This window comes from Panthera uncia, chromosome B4, assembly GCF_023721935.1.
Source record: "Panthera uncia isolate 11264 chromosome B4, Puncia_PCG_1.0, whole genome shotgun sequence".
In the NCBI taxonomy this organism is placed as follows: domain Eukaryota; kingdom Metazoa; phylum Chordata; class Mammalia; order Carnivora; family Felidae; genus Panthera; species Panthera uncia.
Window position 1 is genome coordinate 134,920,634 of NC_064809.1, and position 8,578 is coordinate 134,929,211.

The 8,578-nt window shown below is 54.7% G+C and overlaps 1 protein-coding gene and 1 pseudogene across 1 annotated transcript in view; both read left to right on the forward strand.

The window, feature by feature from the left end:
* The first annotated feature begins 8 nt into the window (after nucleotides 1–8).
* Nucleotides 9–953, forward strand: LOC125919715 (translation initiation factor IF-2-like; annotated as a pseudogene).
* A 3-nt stretch (nucleotides 954–956) lies between these two features.
* The window catches only part of PPARA (peroxisome proliferator activated receptor alpha), a 73,112-nt gene continuing 65,490 nt past the window's right edge, over nucleotides 957–8,578 (forward strand). The window contains exon 1 of the mRNA XM_049626532.1: nucleotides 957–1,124. The gene's annotated coding sequence lies outside the window, so the exon portion shown is untranslated. The remainder of the gene's footprint in view (nucleotides 1,125–8,578) is intronic.

Below are 8,578 nucleotides of genomic sequence, written 5' to 3' on the forward strand. Positions count from 1 at the left end.
CGCGCGCGCGCGCGCGGGGGGTCCGCGGACCGGGCCTCCCCTTCTCGGGACCCGGAGCGGCGGCGGCCAGGGGAGGGGCCGGGCCGGGCGGCGCATGCGCGGGACCCGGGGGCGCGGGCCGAGCGCGCTGGGTCCGCCGCTGGGGATCCCCGGGGCCCGGGGTGGGGGGGCCGCCCCCTGCCCGGCCTCGCTCCGAGCGCCCGGGGCCCCGGAGACGCCGTGTCCGCAGGTTGTCCCGCGGGAGGGAAGGCCCCCCGGGCGGGGGCCTCGGGCGCGCCCTCCCCTCGGCGCTGTCGAGTCGGGGCGTCACCGACTGGGGGCGTCACCCGAGGCCCCCGGGGTCCCCGGGGCTGGGTAGCCGCAGGCCGGGACCCCGGGACCCCCGAGGCGGCGCGCCCGGCGGCTGCGGGCGGACGGGAGCAACTCGCCCGCGGAGCGGCTTGGAGTCGCTGCCGCACTTTGCGCCCCGGCGCAGGCGGCGCCCCGGCCGGTCGGGACGAGCCCAGGGCAGCGGCGCCGCGCCACGTTTCTCCCGAGCCCGGCCCTGCGGGGCCGGCGCGCCGCTTCCGCGCCCCGGTCTCCCCGCGTCCCGGCCGCGCGGCCCCGGGGGAGGGAGTGCGGGGGGTGCGGGCCGGAAGCCGGGCTCTGTCCCCACGCCGAGCCGGGACGGCCGACTGCGTGCCCGTGCTTTCCTCGCCTTCTTAAGTTGAGAGGAGGCACGGCGTGCCCCAATGTCAGTGTCAAACGTCTCTCTAAGAAAAGTCCACGGTGGTGTAACGTCTCGGATTTGGCGGGGCGCCCCGGGCCCTTCGGGGCTGCGCGCCCGCCCCAGCCCCGGCTCCCCCCGCTCCCCTCCCCAAACCGGGGAGCCCCCCTCCTCTCCCGGGGCCGCCTGGGAAAGGGCGCGCGGGGCGGGGGGCACAGGGTTTTCCACTGCTGCCCGAGTAGGGTCACGGTGACTTTCCTCTTCCAAGGTGGTGGAGAGTTGGGGAGAATCCAGAGGACACACCGTCATCATTTCCTCCTTTACCTTCTTGCTGCCGAGGCTGCCTTGAAAGGCTCTGCCTCCCTGAAGGAACCGCTCCCGGTGACCCAGGCTCAGCACTAAGACGCTGTCATCACAGGTAAATAGAAGGTTTGATTGGTCGTGTTTCCAGACCGACATGTTTAAGTGTTTACTTCGGGTTGCCCTACACGCTGGCCATCCGGGGGTTAATTATTACTCAGTGGTGCAAAGTTGGGGGTATGTTTTGCGCGCTTTGAAAGTAAGATAAATGTGGGCCGTGCTCAGTTGCCGGTTTTTGGGTTTGTTTCACTGGGAGTTTCATTCCCTTATAGCAGCTCGGTTCCATGTGATATGAAACCGGACGGTGGAACTGTTAAGAAATGTTATTCCTTGACAGACTGTGCAGTGACAGGTGCTGACGAGTACTGAACCCCAAACGTGCTGGCCCCTCGCCGTGTTCAGTCTGCTTTGAATATCAGGCAGGTAGCTTGCTGGGGTGGCGACTCCGGCCTGGAACCGTCATCACACAGGACAGGCACAGCCGGGAGCAGACACGATTCTTTCTGTGCAACTCTGAAGCAAAAGCAGGTTCACCCACGGTTGAGAAAATGTCTTTCTCTTTTCTCAGATCTTAGACGTATCATAAGAGACGTCCCATAATCGTGAAATAGTTTCTACCGGCTCATGTCTGTCAGGCTCATAAGCAGATTTTTAAACGTTGTGCGTGAGCGAGAGAGGCTGAGAGGAGAGGAAAGGCGTGTTTCTTCGGTAGAAACCACTTTGTCATCTGCTTCCGTTTCATTGACTATTGGGCGAGGAGAGATCTTGCCGTGTGAAATAAATGTTTCTGCTTCATCATTTTGAATGTCCGTGTACTATTCCATTGTGCTTAGGTACAGCCACTGTTTAGCCAGTCCCTTAATGTGTGTGTGTCTATATATTATGGTGTGTAATATGTATATATTATTCATTCCACAAATATTTACTGAGTAACTGCTATGGGCTAATGCGTTCAGTATTGAGCAAAACAACCATAGATCTGCTCGTGAAGCTGATTTTTATGCCAGAATACAAAAAAGAAAGTTGGAGATTGCCCTCCTCATCCTAAAAGATGATTCTGGGGAGTCTGGAGAGAGAAACCATTTTTGCCAAAACATCTGACTGTTTGGTTGCTGGTCAACCGGTGATCTCTTTCCTGCATGCAATGAGCAAATGTGTACCTATGACAAATATTCTTTAAGTAGTCCTTAAAAATAAAAAAAAAAAATGCTGGGGTGCCTGCGTGGCTCTGTCGGCTAAAGGTCTGACTCCTGATGTCGGCTCAGGTCATGATCTCACGGTTCACGGGATCAAGCCCCGCATGGGGCTCTCTGCTGACAGCACAAAGCCTGCTTGGAATTCTCTCCTCTTCTCCCCTGTTCATGCACATGCTCTCTCTCTCTCAAAATAAATAAATAAGCATTGTAAAAAATTAATTAACTAAATGCTTCTTTGCTTAGTGCAAACACATTATAAACACACCAAATCCTCTTTTCTTCCTCTCCCACAGTCTCTGTGCCTGAATATTCTTAAAGGTGCCTCACCTTCCAAGTGCCTGGTGATTTTGTTGAACATTTCAACTAATTTTGCTGCAGTGCAGGGAGAGGGTGTGGCCTGTGTAGTTTCTGCCTTTTCTTTTTTCTAATTTTTTTTTTAAATTTTAAATGAAAACAATTTTTTTTTTAATTTGAGGACCTCTCAATTTTATTTCTGTTTTTGGTGGCTTGATACCGAATCCCTCTTTCGAGTGTTCCACAAACGTTTCAAAGAAAGGCATAGTTTCTGCGTGGGGCGTGGACATTGGCTGCGTCTGTTACTTAAACCTGGTTATTGACGTGGAACAGGTGGGTTCACCTCCAAGGCCATGTCACGTGGCTAGGGAAACCTAGGCGATGAACTTTAATTTCCAACTTGGTATTAACATAGTTTTAAGGTAAGAAACCAAAAAGGATGTCCCAGTGGACCGTGTTTGGAAGAACCTGTTTCTTTTCCCAAGGATTTCTTTTTTATATTATTTATTTATTTATTTGGGTGGTGGGAGGGAGAGGGGTAGAGGGAGAGAGAGAGAGAGAGAGAGAGAGAGAGAGAGAGAATCTGAAGCAGGCTCCACGCTCAGTGTGGAGCCCCATGCGGGGCTCCATCTCATAACCGTGAGATCGTGACCTGAGCCGAAATCAAGAGTCGTACGCTCCACCAAGCGCCCCTTCCAAGCATTTCTAATGCTGACATGCCGTGACCTTCTGGAAAAGAGCACGGGCGTGCGAGTTTTCCAGCTGGTCCTACGGATAATCAGACATGACGTGGTCTGATTGTTGTTGTTCCAGGGAGGTGTGTTTGTTCTTTGCCTCTGGAGTATTTACTTATGTAACATCGTGTAGGGGTGATATTGTGACGTCTGGAAGAGGGTATACACTCCGAAAAGGGAAGAATTTACTCCCTACTGGGTCAGCCCCGTTATAATTATTTTTGTGGTGGAGCGGCATTTGTTCTGAGCTTGTCGTGCAGTTTCCGCAAAAGTATTTGAGCATTTTGGTTGGCATCAGGTTGCTGCTGGGCACGGTGGAAATGCCTTAGCTCGTTAATCACGTTAGGTCATCAATTTGGATTCTTGCTCCTCGGCTGCTGCCTGCCAGGCCCGGGGTCTTCGTCCACCTGTCTGGACGGCTCTTGCCTCATCAGAAAATGGAATTCTTTTCCGCTTCACCTGTCGGAAGGGTTGGGACGCTCACAGGTGGTGGCTTACGGGAAGATTCTTTGTAAAGTATCGACAAGTGTGCAGAGCCCCGGAGGGGTCTTAGGAGGAATTTCTCAGTAGGTAGACGAGTCCCACATCAGTGAGAACAACTGTCACAAGCATTTTTGTGCTTTCTCTGAACGTGGCCGCGCCCTCACGTTTCTGGTGTTGATGCGTTTTGCATTGGCCTTTACTCCGCTGTACATGGGTCGTGCAAAGGTCTGTTCCTCATCCTTGGAGGGTGAAATCCTCCCGGACGTGGGCACGACTTCGTTGTGCACCCCCCTCGGTGCTGCAGACAGCAGGCCTGCCTCCCGCCCCCCCCCCTTGACGTTTTGCAGCTTTCCCCCCGCCCCCCAAACTGGGATGGCCGGACCACCTCTCTCCCCCGACGAGACGGGTGTCGCCGCACCCATGCTGGGCCGCCACGTGCTGTGTCCTCCGCATCCCTATTATAAAGCCGTAGTTGCAGTTGAAATGATTCTGCCCCCCTCATCGCTAGGTCTGGGGTATGTCAGGTATTTGATAGACCTTTTATGAGATGGCCCGAGAGTCTAATTAAATAGAACGCGATTTCTTTCTGCAAGGTCATGGATTCAGATGCCAAACAACTGACTTATGAGGCAAGGGGTATGTTTACACCCGTGTGGGGTGGGGAGTGCTCATCTCTAAGAGGGCAGGAGTCCCTGCGGGGGGAAGAAAGGCACAGGAGGAATTGGAGAAAACCCTGGCTACCTGCCCGTGTGTTCCGGGACGCTGTGCTCACCTGCCTGCTTCTAGTTTGCTCTGTTTTCAGGGATTTGTAAGTAAAGAGGAGGGACAGTTTCGCATCTGATCTGCATGCTTCACGCTTTCGCTTAGAGACCACAAGTCAACCTTTAGGAAAGCATCACTTTGAATCGTCCAAGTTAGGAAAGCAAATGCAGGATGACTCATTGCCTCAAAGACTACGAAGCCGCATGTGAACGATTTGAAACTATAATACACTTAAGTGAATGGGACACCGTAGTTCCCTTTTTTTTGTTGTTTGTTTTTCATTTTTACGTGTGGGGGAGGCCCCGCGTTTTCTTGCAGCCACTTGTAACTGAATAAGCCTGTGGTGATGTGATAACCACACTGAGGTGACAAATTGCCAAGCTCCAGTAAAACGGACCCAGTCATTTAGAAGTTGACCCGTGGATACATCCCGGTCTGAAATATCCTAAGACGTCAGGTGTCGGCCTTAACTGACTACTTAAACACATGCTTAACAATTAAGCAACGCGGCTCGTAAGACACAGGATTGAAGAATCTACATGCCACCAAATCTTGATGATCTGAGAGCAGGTTTTCTTCTATTACCTGTATGTTAAATGGGGCATTTTTTGCCAGGAGAACTTTTTGAAGCATCTCAGGCAGCTTTCATCATTGGACAAGTTGACATCCGTTAGGATACCTCCACGCGGAGCACACTCCCCCCGTGTTGGAGGGTGAGGAAATTTGATAAATTCGACGGTCTCCTTTGGCTCGTTTTCCAGGACAGCATATGGCACCTGGGTCAGAGTCCTATTCACTCACTGTCCACTTACTTTCCATTTTAAGTTTATTTATTTATTTGAGAGAGAGAGAGAGAGAGAGACAGAGAGAGAATCTCAAGCAGGCTCCACGCTCAGCACCAAGCCTGACGTGGGGTTCGATCCCACGACCCTGGGATCGTGATCTGAGCCGAAATCAAGAGTCAGGCACTCGACCGACTGAGCCATCCAGGCGCCCCGGGAAGACATTCTATCTTGTGGTACTTCTGAGACCAGGAAAGTAAACCTAATCCGTTCTCCTCAGGGAGGAGTCCTGGAAGGGACGGGACGAGTAGCTGAGAAACAGGTTCGGCCGTGGGAGGATGCTGACCGCACGCGCCTCGTGGGGAGCCGTGCCCTGGGAAGAAGGCTTTGGAAAAGAAGAGGTGTGAGGAGAAAGGTATTGAGTGTGTAGCAGCATCTGAAGGTAGTGTTCCTTGGGCGAAAAGACCAGTGTAAACAGGGTTAAAAGAACTCGCGTGCCAGGCCACGAGAAAAGGACACGGGCGCAGACGTTGGAGCACTGCCCCAGCGCCGAGAAAGAAGGTTCTAGATGCGGGAGGAGGGTCAAGTGAAGGGATAGGGGTCCCGGGAGAGCCGGGAAGCTCACACAGCTGGAGCCGCCGGTAGAAACCACCCCAAAGAGGAGGATCCGACGCTGGCAAGGTCCCGCCTCGGTGTGTGAGTCCAGTGGGGAGAGGGCGTTCAGCAGGATGTCCATACGACGAGAGGGGAAAAGGTGGTACTTTGTTTTCACCCCAGAGCCCGAAAATGATGGGCCTTCTTCTGCTCCGTTCTCTAGCTTAGATGAACCCAGCCAAGTTAGCTTTTCACATCTGGGTCAGAAATCTACATGAAGGTGAATTTTTTTTCAATTTTTTTTTTGAAAAAATTAAATTTTTAAAAATTTTTTAATTTTTTAATGTTTATTTTTGACAGAGAGAGAGAGAGAGAGAGAGAGAGAGACAGACAGAACATGAGCGGGGGAGGGGCAGAGAGAGAGGGAGACATAGAATCCGAAGCAGGCTCCAGGATCCGAGCTGTCAGCACAAAGCCCGACAATGGGCTCGAACTCACAACCATGAGATCATGACCTGAGCCGAAGTCGGACGCTCAACGACCGAGCCACCCAGGCGCCCCAACATGAAGGTGAATTTTTGACCACATTCAAGGACACATTCAAGGACAGCTGGTAGTCTTTCGTTCTCACAGAGGCACAGGACAGTAAAGGAGCCAGAGTCTAGAAGGAAGAAGCTAAGCCAGGAAAGCAGACACATCCGTGGCTGATTCGCACACTGAGACCAGCAGAGGCAGGGGAAGCGCTCAGCCACAGTGCATTCAGAGGTGGGCTTTTCAGGTTTGCGGAAGCCACGCTCTAGAAAGTATTCCGGAAAGATCCATGGCCAGATACGGTATCAGAACTGGCACCTCCTCTGAGAACAAAGTCTCAGAGGGACAAGAGCAAGAACCAAAACTTAGAACTCAGTAAAGGAGTTGCTTTTAAGGGATGAGAAGTGAAATTCCGGCCGAGGTGTCAGCACACCATCCGCCTGTTGTTCCAAGACAGCTTCCGTCATCACGTTTGCTCACGCAGAGCTGCGTGGCCCAGGGACCCAGGAAGCAGACGCTTGCTTTCTGGTCCTGGGCTTGTGCCCTCTGCAGAGCCCCGGGCGCCCCTCTCCGGGCTCCAGCAGTCAGTCTCCGCCGTTGCCTGGGGCGCCCGGCCTCGCCTCCTCCCTGGAGGCCCGTGCACTTGACCTCAGGTCCGACGTCCACCAGCCTCCGGACGTCACCCTGACCCTCCCGGGACCTCCCACCCAGACTGTCCAGCCCTTGCTCCTGGGCCAGCACACGGCCTCCCGGTGGGCCAGTGGAGACGGGACGAGGGCAGGGTCCTGCCCTGTGGCTGTCCGCCTCGCACGGGCCCATCTGGCCTGCCCCTCGGTTTCCCCAGTGACAAATGGGGTGCTTTCCATGGGTGCTTGCGGCTGCCACATAGTAAGACGTCCGTAGGCGTTTCTTTGCTTATGTTGACCGTCAGCCTTCACGGTGACTCACCCAGCCCTACTCACCTGCTCCCGTGGTGCATGGGAAGGCCCGGGCCTCACTCGCAGGGGCCGACATTGCTCCTGTACCCCCAGACCCTCTCACGCACCGAGGTTCCTCCTGTTGCCTGGGCTGCTCCGTTACCCCGGACCCTCAGCATCCCCCCTCGCCCCCGTGACCGCTGCCTGGAGATCTGAGCCTGAAGTTGCTTCCTCAGGGAAGCCTCTCTGAATTGCCTGCCCGGCTTGTATCCCTCTGATGTGAGCACTTCCGACGCCCGGTGCTTTTCCTCCAAAGCACGCACGCGTTACGGGTTCGCCGTCGTGGCGGCCTGATGACAGCCGCTGTCCCCGCCGGACGCGGACCCCAAAGCCCGGAGCCGTAGCTGCCTCGCTCTCCGTCAGCCCAGCGTCGCCCGGGACTGTGCTGCCGGCTCGGGCGGTGTCCCCCGAGTGAGCTGCGAGCCCCCGTAGGGCCGCCCTCCTGCTGAGATTCGCCGATGGCCCAAGCAGGTACCACCACCTTCAGGGAGCCTTCCGAGATCTTCCCCCAGACCAGATACGAGAATTTTGTCCCTCGGGTATTCAGACCCTACGGCAATGGGAACTTCTCTGGTCTGATTCCGCCTTCACCACAGCAGCTGTTCGCTGAGTACTTCAGTCATTTATTTCTAAGCCTGAGCATTTATTCAGCAAATATTTACTGAGTGCTCACCTTGTGCCAGGCAGTGTTCTATGCGCTGAGGAAGCAGTGGAAAGACAACACGCACAGTCACCCTGAGAAAGCACTGCATTTCTGGACGAGTGGGGCTCCCAGGCTAAGAGGGGAGGCAGGGCCCAGAGCAAATAATGCCACAGTTTTAACAGTGGTCTGGATGGACGACTCGATAAATATTTGTCTTTAAAATTCAGACTACCCGGGGCACCTGGGTGGCTTAGTTAGTTAAATGTCAGACTTGATTTTGGCTCAGGTCATCATCTCCTGGTTCATGAGTTTGAGACCCATATGGGGCTCTATGCTGATAGCTCGGAGCCTGCTTGGGATTCTCTCTCTCTCTCTCTCTCCCTCCCTCCCTCCCTCCCTCCCTCCCTCCCTCCCTCTCCCTCTCCCCCTCCCTCTCCCTCTCCCTCTCCCTCTCCCTCTCCCTCTCCCTCTCCCCCTCCCCCTCCCCCTCCCTCTCCCTCTCCCTCTCCCCCTCCC